Source organism: Herpailurus yagouaroundi, unplaced genomic scaffold (assembly GCF_014898765.1).
Source record: "Herpailurus yagouaroundi ecotype Mexico unplaced genomic scaffold, PumYag 28, whole genome shotgun sequence".
NCBI lineage: Eukaryota > Metazoa > Chordata > Mammalia > Carnivora > Felidae > Herpailurus > Herpailurus yagouaroundi.
In genome coordinates, this window is record NW_024412376.1 from 136,445,243 (window position 1) to 136,459,252 (window position 14,010).

Genomic DNA, 14,010 nt, shown 5'->3' on the forward strand with positions numbered 1-14,010 from the left:
ATTAATTTATCAAGGCTAATTAGATAAGCTCTCTAACAATTAGGGCAATGAAAATAAAGCCACAAAAGGAGTATGCTTTATGTGTGTTTTCCCTCCAATAATTGGCGTATTTTAGGACAAGACCCAGTGTGGCCTTGTGAACGTGACAGGTCAGGGCAGGCAGGAAGTGACTGGGTCTGAGAACTGGGGCGGGGACAAGCCAAGGGGACCGGAGCTGGTCTTGGTCGCCCAGCACGGCTGGTGTAACTTGCAAATGGACCTCCAGCTCCCCCTTCTCCGTCTGCCTTCCCAGTGAGCCAGCTCTGGTCCCCATCCTGTTTCATTGGTGCTAGTCTCTCTGCCCCCAGGCTCACATCCTCACTGCCCCCAACTCGCCTCTAGTCTTCATCCCGCTGTAATGTTAACAGTCATTTTTAAAAATTATACTATGCTGCCTACCCCCACCCTCCCTTAAAACTTTCACTAGCTCCTTGGGGCGCCTGGGTGGCGCAGTCGGTTGGGCGTCCGACTTCAGCCAGGTCACGATCTCACGGTCCGTGAGTTCGAGCCCCGCGTCGGGCTCTGGGCTGATGGCCCGGAGCCTGGAGCCTGTTTCCGATTCTGTGTCTCCCTCTCTCTCTGCCCCTCCCCCGTTCATGCTCTGTCTCTCTCTGTCCCAAAAATAAATAAACGTTGAAAAAAAAATTAATAAAAAAAAAAACTTTCACTGGCTCCCTATGGCTTGTCCTATAAAGCCCAGCCTCCGAAGCATGGCCAGACATTGTAGGGTGTGACTCCTCTGAACAACCAACCCGGCTTCTCTCCCACCCACCCTTTCTCACCCTCCCCAACTTCCTTCCAAACCAAATCAGAGATGGTCAGAACTCTTTAAGGCCAGTGGTTATCACATTTTTATGGTCATATGAATTACTAGTTTAAATTTTTTTTTCAACGTTTTTATTTATTTTTGGGACAGAGAGAGACAGAGCATGAATGGGGGAGGGCCAGAGAGAGAGGGAGACACAGAATCGGAAACAGGCTCCAGGCTCTGAGCCATCAGCCCAGAGCCTGACGCGGGGCTCGAACTCCCGGACCGCGAGATCGTGACCTGGCTGAAGTCGGACGCTTAACCGACTGCGCCACCCAGGCGCCCCGAATTACTAGTTTAAAATACAGTTTCCTGGGCCACATCCTCACAGGATTATTATCCAGAGGACTGGGCCCGAGAATTTGAAATTTCCTAAGAACTTTGGCCAAGCCAGGTTCCGGTGGCCCTTGGACCGCCTTTGGAGAAACATTGTATGATATCACTTGACACATGGGTAGACCACTTCTTCCCTCCTACATCTGCCTCCACTAGAAGTGCTTGTGCCAGGGGGGAAGGCACTGGGAGGGGGCAGGCTTCAGGTCTTTTGAGCTGTTTCCCCAGGATCTGACACAGTGCTCGGCATGCATGAATCTCCTGATGTGTGCTAAGCGAATAAATGAACCCCAGCAGAACCAGTATCTTGAAAATAAGAAACGGATAGGAATCAGGGACCAGGGCACTCCGGAAATGTTGGAGATGCGAGGGTGCATTGGAGGAGTTGTGAATAAACAACACTGGTCCCTGGGCACCAGGTGGAAGGAGGGTCCTGCTCTGTGGTGGTGGAAGGGAGGGGGTTAACAATGGCATATTAAGGCGGGGAATCTGGCACAAGGAAGGACAATAGGACTGTTAGCCTGGGAGGGGTCTGGAAGACTATACAGTCAGCCTCAGGCTAGAAAAGGGTGGTTTGGTTCTGGGTTCCAGATGATTGCTCTAGAAAGCAGCAGTTGGCAATTTTGTCTGCCAATTAGGTTGACCTGGAGCAGTGTGTTTGGAACCACTTGAAGAAACAAAATTCAGATTTTCACGCTCCAACCCAGAGTCACTGAGTGAGACTGCACATGTGTGGAGGGGACAGCAAAATCTTTATACCAGGCGTTCTGAAACTTTACCATCATGTGTCTGTGTTCGAGGTTTTCCCCCCATAATTATCCTGGTTGTCACCCGGTGGGCCATTTCTATTTAAAGAATCACATTTGTTTTGTTGTTTTTTTAGCTCAAGGAAACGTTTTCTATTATTATTCCTTTGCTTATCTCTTCAGCTCCGCCTCTGTTCTCTTTGTCTGTAACTTCTATTAGGTGGATGATGGAATTTCTGGGTGTAACTTCTAAAATCTCCTGAATCTTATTTTACTATTTTGATTTCTCTTTTCTTTTTTTTTTTTTTTTAATTTTTTAAAATGTTTATTTATTTTTGAGAGAGACAGAGACAGAATGCGAGTGGGTTGGGACAGAGAGAGAGGGAGACACAGAATCTGAAACAGGCTCCAGGCTCTGAGCTGTCAGCACAGAGCCCGATGCGGGGCTCGAACTCTCGAGCTGCGAGATCATGACCTGAGCTGAAGTCGGACCTCAACTGACTGAGCCACCCAGGCGCCCCTCTCTTTTCTTTAGTACAGTGTTCTGGAACAATTTCTCAGCCCACTCTGCTAGCTAAGGGTTACATCCTGCTGGGTCTTTTCTGTTATTCAGCACATCTACTGAGATTTATATTTCGATAATGTATTATTCATTTTTACAATCTCTAAATACTTATCATCACAATAGCCTTTTCTTGCTTAGGGAACATATTATCATTTCTTAGTTCTTTATAATATTCCATGTACAGTACTTCTTTCAAAATTTTCTTCTGCTTATTTTATTTATACTGTTTCTTCAGGTGTTGGTTTTTAGATTTGTTTAGTTTGGTTTTCTTTCATAATTTTGGTTTTCCTCAAATATTTGGTGATTCTGGATTGTGCACGCATTTTTGTATTTGATAACCTTATGTTTCTTCTAGATCAGGGCCAGCAAACTATGACCCATGGGCCAAATCTGGCTGCTGCTTGTTTTGAAAATAAAGGTTTTTTTCAACACAGACACGCTCATTCATTTACATATCATCTTTTATGCCAGGATGGCACTGAACAGTCCACAAAGCCTAGAATATTATCAGGCCCCTTACAAAAATAGTTTACCAGTGCTGCTGGATCTAACCATCACTTTATAGGAAATATAAGTCAGAGAGGAACATAGCAATCAATGTTGATACATCAACCAAAGCAGACTATAAGTTATTTTATAAGATGAAAGACGCAGTTTCTTCACAAATAAATTACATAAAAATGAAAAAGGAAAAGAAAATTAATGTGAATTAAACAGTATTTAATAGAAATATCAGCCAAAAGGAATGTGTGACCCTTGTTTGGATCCTAATTTGAATAGGTGAAACATAAAGCACATTCTGAAATACTGGGGGGTTGGGGGGGGAATTTGAACATGAACTAGGGTTTCTGATTTTTACTTATATGAAACAAATGACCTTATCACTTAACGGTATAAAACAACCACCACGTTATGTTCGTAGGTTCCGTGGATCAGAAATTTGGACAGGGCACAGAAGAGACGTCTTCTCTCCTCCACCATGTCTGGAGCTTTGACTGGGAAGCCTTGAAAGGCTGGGCTCAGCTGGAGATGAGCGGACACGTACAGACGGCCCATCATGCGGCTGAATTCTGAGAGGGGCCATCTTGAGAGGGAGTTTCTAGATTAAATACTGCAAGAGGACCAGGTGGGATTAGGAGACCTTTCTGACCTGGCCTTCGGAGCCGGGCAGCATTTCCACTGTCATAGTCCATCGCTCCAGTGAGTGACTAAAGCCGGGCCTGGAGTCAAGAGGAGGAGATTTAGACTCCCGCTCGGGATGGGGGCCTGGCAAGTTCATCCTGCAGAAGATGGGAGCCGTTGCTGCATTGTGTTTGGAAAATACAATCTGCCACAACTGGCTGTTAGCTGATATTAATGTTATTGCCTTTTTTCTCCGGGGGTTGGTAATGTTTCCATGGATTTGTTTTTTAAAAAGTTCTCTATAGGTTAGAGTCACACGGTATTTTTTTTTTCATTTGTTTTACATTTATTTATGTTTGAGAGACAGAGAGACAGAGCACAAGTGGGGAGGGGCAGAGAGAGAAGGAAACAGAATCCGAAGCAGGCTCCAGGCCCTGAGCTGTCAGCACAGAGCCGGACGTGGGGCTCGAACTCACAAACCGTGAGATCATGACCTGAGCTGAAGTTGGACGCTCAACCAACTGAGCCACCCAGGCGCCCCAAGACTCACACAATATTTATGAGCGAATGATATGGTACTTGGGATTTGCTTCAAAATACTCCAGAAAGAAAAAAAAGAAGAAGAAGAAGAAGGGTATTGGTGTTAGTGCCATACATATAACAGGAATGACAGAATGTTTGTGGTTGTTGAAGCCAGAAGCCAGGCAGTGAGTACAGTTTGTTTGTAGCATTCTCTTTAATTTGTGTATGTTTGAAATTTTCCTATGTGACAAAAAGGAAGAAAAATCTGGTTTTGCCTGTTTCTGGATGTTCTCTCTTTCTACCTTTGGCAGTTGGGGGTGAGTCAGTGCCTTGGTGCTGAGTGGGGAACACCATTCACTCATCCTCCAGGGCTAGGGGCTCCCTGTTCCTTCTGGGTATTGCCAACACCCTGAGGCCTTTTCCTGCCTCTTCCATCTAAGTGCTTACCCTCACTGTTCTAGCCTGAGGCAACAACCCTACAGGCCTACTTCTTGGCACACTTTAGTGGTGGGAGGCACCTACCAGCCTGGTGACCTCGACTGGGTTATTATGATCTCCCCATGTCTGCCCCAGAGCTCCCTCCCTTTCATTGCATCTGTTTCCTCTGGGTCTGGAGCAAGCCACTCCTAGAGGCAGGAGGATCTCCCCCGAACGTGGTTTCAGCTATAATTTGCTTTGTCAATTCAGTCTTCTCTGCTTTCCATATTTCAAGGGTTACTTAAAAGTTCTGATTTGATAGTAGCATGCTCATTAGAGCATTATTAAGGTTTGAACTTACCTCCCCCCCACCCTCTCCATTTCCCCCAAGCCTCACTCACCTGTCAGTTTTTAGAGATATTGGTCGGAATGGAAAAATATTCATGAGCACTGAGTTGGCCATTTTGATTCGTATTCCAAGCTTTTTTTTTTTCTTTGAATTTATTTATTTTGAAAGAGAGAGCGTGCATGAGTGGAGATGGGGCAGAGAGAGAGAATCCCAAGCAGGCTCTGCACTGTCAGTGAGATCATGACCTGAGCCAAAATCAAGAGTCTGGACATTGAACTGACTGAGCCACCAAGGAGCTCCTCCCCAAATCCCCAAGCTTTTGTAATTCATTATAACCAAACTACTTATCTATCTATATAATTTTGCATCTTGTGGGTTTTAAAATCTTACATTAGAATTAAATATATTCTATTTTATTAAAAATTATTTGCAGGGGTGCCTGGGTGGCTCAGTTGGTTAAGCATCTGACACTTGATCCCAGCTCAGGTCATGATCTCATGGTATGTGGGACTGAGTCCTGCATCAGGCTCTGTGCCCACAGCGTGGACCCTGCTTGGGATTTCCTCTCTCTCTCTCTTTGTCTAATCTGTTATTAAACCCAAGTTCTTAATTTTGATCATTGTATTATAATTTTTATTTATTTGATTTTCAAATCTGCAGTGTCATTTTTGTAGTTTATAGATTTTTGCTAAAACTTTAAAACTTGTCTTTTATCTTTTGAACACAGTAAACATAGTTTTTTTAATTATCTGTATTATATCTGTTTGAATCTGGAATATCTCTGTGTCTGTTTCTGTTGTCTATTATTTCTGCTGGTTCTTGCTCATAGTGTTTCGTCTTTTTGTGTGACTAGTTACTTTTGATTGTGTTCTAAACATCATATTTTAAAAATTTGCAGAAATCATATGAGGTCTGAAATAGTATTATCTTCATCATGAGACAAATTTTTTTGTTTGGTTTTTGGGTTTTTTTGTTTGTTTGTTTGTTTGCATCACATGAGTGTATTAAACAATCTGCAATCACCTCGATCAAGTATGTATTAACAGAAATTTGTTCCCCCATGGATGATATGAAACTGGGCAGAAGTCTGTGTGAGGACTGATTTACTTCCAGTTTACCTTTCCCCCAGGGTATGTAGTCCTTCGGGGTCCTAACTCCAAGTAGGGGTGGACGATGTACTTTATCAGAGAACTGGGATGGCCTTGTTTGATTTTTTTCCCTCCTCATCCCTGAGAGGCTGTCAGTAACACACTCATCGTCTCAGCCTTATTTTCCAAGTTGGCGAATGTTTCTTCCACAGAAGTGGCACCCGTGCCAGACTCACTTCTCTGGATTCATGTCTTCTTCTGGATCTCAGTACTTGAAGTAGAAGTTGCTCTTTCTGATCAACTCAAGATAAGCTTTACTGTGCCAAAAGAAAATTAAACCTCCCTATGAAACCTCTTTATGGGAACTCCCTATGCAAAGGATTCCAAACCTGGCTGATTAACAGAATCACTTGAGGAGCCTTTAAAGTGACCCAGTCCTGGGAGATGTGTTCCTTGGCAGGTGAGGACTTTCTCAGGCTCTGTGACCATAAGTGGTTTTAAGATAATCTCCAGACTCCCAATGTCCACAGATACTTTTTCCTAAGAAATCACTTGTGTGTATGTATCCCCTTTTTTACAGAGCCCTTTCCTACTAATAGCTACCTGGGCAGACACTGAAACCAAACTAGCCAATTGAGGTACACAGTCCTCTTGGCTTGAGTGGTTTCAGTATGTCAACGTAACTGAATCAAGAAAAATCAGAATCTTGTGTTGGATTTGTTTTCAAAAGCCCCCAGGAAAGATTTGTACCTTCCACTGTGGTTACCAAGGCAGGGAGATTTGGGTCTAGTTTTGCTGATGGCTGTCTGTCTCATAGATAAAGGAAGGAAGAGAGAGAAACATTTCTGACAACACGATGAAGGCTCTGGATATTGTGCTGGACACTAGCTGTACCCCTGGACTTTGTAGTTAACCGAGCCAATACATATTCTTTCTGGTTCAGCTAATTTGAGCTGAGTTTGTATTACTGGCAAACAACGAATACTCTGTCTCTCCATTCTAGAGAGACTCTCCATTCTAGAGTCCATCCATGGAGAGAGGTCTCTCCGTTCTGTGACGAGGCAGGTTGTCAGACAAGAACTCAGGCCCAGGGGAAGAAGGCAGATGCTTAGCTGTGAAACCTGGGGTATCATCTGGTCTGGTAGGACCAGAAGATAATATTGGACCGGGAACACCAAATAGAGCCAGCACATGGACTGACCATCCTCGTTCTGCACTTGTAGAAGACATCAGTGACCAATCACTGCTTTCTTTCCTACAATGTCAAGACAAACCATTGCAACCTTACTCTTCTTAACACACAGCTCCAGGCCACCACTATCATTGATTTGACTTTGTGTGTATTTCCCATTCTGGACTAAATACCTGAAGACTGAGATGCATTTGTCTAGGACCTAGGGTTGAGCTTGGAGGTTAGCCCAGTTTTATTTGGGATTTCTTCCTTGTGGATATTTTCAGAGTGCTGACTAGTCAATTTATTATTACTGAAAATATTACGAATATGAATAATGGTAAATTATTGTGATTTATTTTTATACATTTTAAATACTTTACATGTAACTGTGATTCCTGACTTCATAGCTTTCCATTGGTATCTTTGTTTCTCTTAGTTGTTCCAGAATAATGATATTTTTGGTTGGTTCTGAGCATTGTCAAACACTGCTATTTTGGGAGTTGTCTCTCTGTCATTTAAGAGAATACCCAGGAGATCTTGGAGCTGACACAATGGCACGTCACTGGGCAGTTACAGATTTTCCTCTCTCAGTAGAACAATGCTTCCTTTTGCTAACTGCCTTAATTTCCTGCCTGTATCAATCAAAAATCAATGATAATAGCCTATTCTGTGGATTTTCATTTAACCTTTTATGTTTAAGTGTAACGTTTCCCCACAATCAGCCAACAGATGTCCTACTCAAGTGATTCAAGTACAATTGCTAAGAGAATTTATAACAAATAGTTTTATGGGCTTTAGCGATCAGTCAGGAGAGCCAAATACCATTTAAACCTCTACCTATTTCCAACTCTTCGGAAAATCCATTGCATATTACAAAAGGAATGTCAATCATGTTATTGTTGTAGAAATAGTAACCCTTTTGTCTCAGGATCTTAACTTACCCATAGGTCAAATTTAAGATGTCTTAGAAGAAATAGGAAAATCATCCAATACTTTTAAAAATGATGATATATCAGAAAGATCACCATAAAATGTCCAATGGCAGGGTTGAAAGTGCATTCACGTTGACCAATTACATTAGTTCCTAGACCATCAACATCAGGTCTAATAGCTAACATTTATTTAGCATTTACTTGTGCCAGATAATGTACAAAGTGCTTTACTTGCATTATTAGATTTCATCCTAGCATAAGAAGCATATATGTTTATTCATCCTATTTTACAAATTAGCAAACTGAGAGGTAACTTACCCAGTATTATAACTATTAACTAATTAATCAATGCACAGCCTGCATTCATATCTGATTTGTATGAGTCCAGAGACTGTTTAGATGAAGTACGACTCTAAACGCTCGCCTATATATTCATTAGGATCAGAGGCAAGACAGAGGAGCAGAAAAATTCAAAAGGATAGCAGGTTATTTTATCCATTCCCTTGTGTTTAGGGGGTCTGAAGAGAGTCAGTCCAAAGCTGGTTTGGCATTCCACAGTATTAGGGATTCCAGCTTCAATTATCTTGTTGTTCTGCCAATGGGTGGCTTCTATTTCTGGAGTCACTTTCTGGCTCAGTATAGCTGCTGGAGCACCAGTCATCACATCTGCATTCTAGGAAGTAGGAATTCACATACTAGTTCTATTTTATACCTTTGGTTTGAAGTTAGTCATGAGGTCACACCAAGCTTCAAGGAAGCCTACAATAGGTAGTCCTCATTCTGGGCAGCAGTGTGCTCGGCTGAAACTGGGAAGGGGGGGGAAATAAATATGGAAAGGTGTTCAACAGCACTCTCTACTGATGTCATATTTTCTGCTGCTTTTCCGTAGTTTTTGTGACTAGAAGAATCTTACATTTTTGCATCCAGTGATGGTAACATCATTATTTTATTTTTTTTATTTTTATTTTTTATTAAAAAAAATTTTTTTTCAACGTTTATTTATTTTTGGGACAGAGAGAGACAGAGCATGAACGGGGGAGGGGCAGAGAGAGAGGGAGACACAAAATCGGAAACAGGCTCCAGGCTCTGAGCCATCAGCCCAGAGCCTGACGTGGGGCTCGAACTCCCAGACCGCGAGATCGTGACCTGGCTGAAGTCGGACGCTCAACCGACTGCACCACCCAGGCGCCCCAGTAACATCATTATTTTAAAACATCAACTCAGAAGAATTTCACGGAAATGTTGCCTATATACAGTCATTTCACAAATTAGACCCCTGAATCTAACATCAATAAAGCAGAAGTTTGGCATCATCATTTGTCTGCCACACTGAGGTCAGTCCTGCCTTTAATACTAACATGAGAAGAGGATTTTGCTATCAAGGAATATTCTTACTGGCGTGCTTTTATGCTGTCTTGGTAATGATTTTCTTGCTTAACTATTAACTACAAGCCATGAGAGAACAAGTTCCCTAGCTTCTGGTTCTCTCCTTTATACTGTGGCAAAATCTAAGCTGGAATGTGTATAAATTCATTTGTACAATAAAAAATTCCATGTGCTGTTGTGGGTATCTCATTAGTAACACTAATACTCTTATAATTCTATGCTCTTGTTTACTCGTCAAAGGTTTTACGTGCATGCCATTGCTTACATACTCATCCCTGGGAATATAAATGTACATAATCATAGAAGTCCTGAAGGAATGGTGGAGCATTTTTTTCATCTGACAAAGTATTCAGTAAGTCCTCAATCTATTCTAGGCACTGGTTAGACGTGCAGAGAAGAGATTGGATAAAGAACACGTCTTTTCATTGCTTCGGTTCAAGACCAACTCAGAGATAAAATAAAGGAGTAGAGCAAATGAAGATGAAAATTACTGGTGAAGGCTGGGTTAGGATGTGGCTTAGGTATAGGGCGATAGTGGGCTTCCTAATACTGGATCCTCAAGTTGGGCAATCTTCACAGCCAATCTCAGGCAGCACTAATAACCAGGTGGTCAACACAAGGCCTGCCCCTGTAACACCTGCGAGACAAAGGAGCAAGCTAATAGACTGGATTAGGAGAGATTTGCTTTACCTCGTAGAGGGAGGCTGCAGCTATACCAAGGGGTGTGTCTCCCCATGAAGATGTCAGGAATGAGTAATAAGGTTCTCTTGTCTATCTCTGCCCCCACAGAGATCAATCTAGAATCACAGGGGAGGCTCCCTATAATCTGCAGAGGAATTTTTCCCTGTCTCTTCAGCTTTTTTCTTCACCATCTCCAGTTCCTCTGATGAAGGCAGAGGCTTCCTAGAAGCGGAAGTCCTCTCTTTTGCCTTCCGGTACATCAGCTCTGTGGCTCTCTCTACTGGTCAGCTGACCAATCCCCTTCCACCATCCTTCTCCCCGACCACCTTCCAGGGAGAGGTGGCCATGTGACATTTTTGGTTTTGGATGAAATGTAGGTGAAAGTTCCTGGGGAGCATGCCATTCCCAATCTAAAAGGCAGAGCTATTCTAAAAGAGAAAATATTTTTGGTTCTTTGTTCTTCTTTTATCTTCCTGCCTGGAGTATGAAGATGGGGCCCAGAGGAGCAGTAGCCATCTTGCCGTGAGAAGACAACACATTCAGGGATGAAAAAGGACCACCTGCTAAGAATGCAGCACTGCTGGAAAGTTCTTGGATCCCTGATGACATTGTGGAGTGCCTTAATGGGATCAGGATCATTTGTCTCAAAGATCCATAAATGAGGTGTGGTTCTTGTTGTGTGCTGTAGTCTGAGTGCTTGTGTCCCCTAGATTCATGGGCTGGAATCCAAACCCCAAGGTGATGGTATTAGGGGCTGGGACCTTTGGAAAGTGAATGGGATTAGCATTCTTATGAAACAAGTCCTAGAAACTAGCTCTATTGCCCCTTTCCCCATGTGAGGACACAATGAAAAGCCAGCTATCTATGACCTAGGAAGCTTATTCTCACAAGACACCGAATCTTGAACATTTCAGCCTCCAGAACTGTAAGAAATCAGTTTCCATTGTTTATAAGTCACTTAGTCTATGGCATTTTGTTATAGCCGCCCAAAGGGACTAAGGCACTGTGTATCAAAACCCTAAAATATTGAATTTTGGTTATCAGGAGCTATAGTTTATGTATATTGTGTATATTAACTATACTATAAAGCTATACTTTATGTATATTATGTGTATTAACACATATTAAAGATTAAATGGTGGGGCACCTGGGTGTCTCAGTCCATTGGGTGTCCGACTTCAGCTCAGGTCATGATCTCACAATTCACAATTCGTGGATTTGAGCCCCGCGTCGGACTCTGTGCTGACAGCTCAGAGCCTGGAGCCTGCTTCAGATTCGGTGTCTCCCTCTTTCTCTGCCCCTCCCCTGCTGGTGCTGTCTGTCTCTCTCAAAAATAAATAAACAAAAAAAAAATTTTTTAAGATAAAAAAAAAAAAAAGTTAAATGGGAGTGTGGGAGGGAACGGGCTGGAAGACTGAGAACAGGTTGAAGAATGGACCTCTGTATCCAGCACCTCACTATTCCTAATGTCCAAGCTAGAAGGGAACTCAGGGAGCTTCTAATCCAGGGGTTCTCAGACTGTGTCTTCCCAGGAGTGCTTCTAGGGGGATATAGGAAAGGTGAGTAGAGGGGCTCCAGCCCCATCCTGGTTTTGCCAAGGACACCTTCACTTTGCCCTGTGCTCTCCCCTGGAATTCCTTGTCACAATTAATTCACATTGTCAAATGAAGTTTAAAACTACGTGTTTAGTCAAAATTAAGTTTAAAAACCACTTATCTTTCCCAATATACTTATTTTATTAAAAGGGAAGGTGACATCCAGCAAAGTTCCAATGACTTGATCAAGTGACAGACTACAACTGAGTTCCCCAATACCCTCCCTTTCTGTTCCCAGTATATTGTTATTCCTGACTCCATGCTTGATTTCCATAGATTATGAAAGAGGGAATTTCCTCCAAATTTTCATCTCTGCAAGGCCGGATTTCTTTGGAACAGCTTCCTACCTATAAGACTCATAAAAGGTATGATTCAAGGCTACTAACTCCAGTCACAGAGGAAAAGGACATAATGCAAGTGAGAATTCCAGGGGTAGATGGTCTTTAGGTTCTATTTGATCAGGGTTATCATTCCGTAAGTTCAGCTCCCCGTAGGCTAACCCAGTCTGGTTTCTGACATGGTGGTTGTCTGAGGGGACAAGCATGAAGATCCTGAAATCATGAAATAATCTTGACCTTTGCTGTGATCAGCCCACCTATGAACCAATAACTGTAGCAAGCTGTCCTTGTCTCTAAGGACAGCTGTCTTGTGTTCCTGATGACTACTGAATGTTCTCTTTACCATGCCTGTGCTTATTCACAGTTTAAAAATATCTCTTTAACTTAATTATCTTGTATGATCTTGTGACAAATTTCCTTATTTTTTCCATTCTTCCTTTTCTGGTGAAGCATTACCTGAGATGTTTTCTTCCTAGTGTCTTATGACTGTGGGCTTCCGTATCATGTTTCCTTGGTGCTGGCTTCGTCCAACCTGAAAATCTGAGTGGAATTGCAAAGGGCTCGCACCTTTCACCATCAAAGTGATCTGGAGAGTGGTCTGTTCATTTTCTCTAATCGATGGGGTTGAGTGGATGTTCTCTGCAGCATTTCTTGCCTGTCTGTGGAGATAACTGGTATGTGAGACTGGGGTCTAAGAAAAGGTGGCAAGCATCATAGTGAGCTGAGGTTGCTCAGGGACGCTAATGTCACCAGATCTCTCTGGCTTCAAACACTGCATTTGCAGCCACTCGACTTCCTCATCCAGGAGTGGAGAATTGGGACTGGTGCTGTGGGTTATGTCCCAGACTCTGAATTTTTGGAACATCCCTGTGCTTTGGATTTGGCCTGCCTGGGTTAGCAGCAAATCCCTTAAATCAGTGTGACCTGCATCTTTGTTCCTAAGAACAATGAAAGAGAATAAAGTTACCTTGGGATAAAGGAGCCCCAAAACATGAGTGGGGGATGATGGGAGACCAGAAAAATTAAAAAAAAAAAAAGGTGGGGGGATGAGAGTGAGGCCTCTTCAGAAGATTTAGGAGTGGAAGGCCTGGATCCTGGACAGAGAGTTCTTGCTCCCAAAGGTATACAGTAGGACGATAACGGAGATAGTTGGGGGCTTCTCTGAGATTTTGAAGATGATCTCAGTCAAAACACTCTTGTAATTTTATTTGCAGAGGTAGTTATAGCTTCACTTATAATGTTATTTACAGAAAGGTAATTAAACAATATATCAAAAGAAGAAAAATGCCATTTGAGCAATGGTTTTTATGGCAGCATATATCTATATCTATATCTATATCTATATCTATATCTACATATATATAACTGTACATGATAGTATATCTGCTATAACAGTAAAAATGAAAAGCGTTTCAGAGAATTGACAAAAATAAACCAAGATATCAATACAATGAATATTACATATCACGGTAAGAAACAGGTATTATGACTCTAGAATTGTGTTGGCCAATCCTAGCGTCACTAGCTTTACATGGATGTTTACATTTGCATTTAAATGGATTAAGATTAAATACGAAATTCAGTTCCTCAGTTACTCTTGTCCCACTTCAAGTGCTCAAGGGGCACATGCGCCTGGTGGCTACCATCAAAATGCAGGTTTTGAACACTGTCATTTTCTTAGGAAGTTCTACTGGAAAGTTCTATTGAAGTTCTATCATAGAAAGTGCTGCTCTAGAAAGCTGGAAGTGTTTATACACGACTGTCCAAGTGAACCAAAAGTAGCCAGAGAAACATGTGCTCTGATTATACCAACAGAAAAATGATATGCATGCGTGGATACGGATCAGTCAAGACAAGGAAGCATTACAATCATTTCTCCCAGGGAAATAAATGCAGCAGGTGGGTTTAAAGGTTA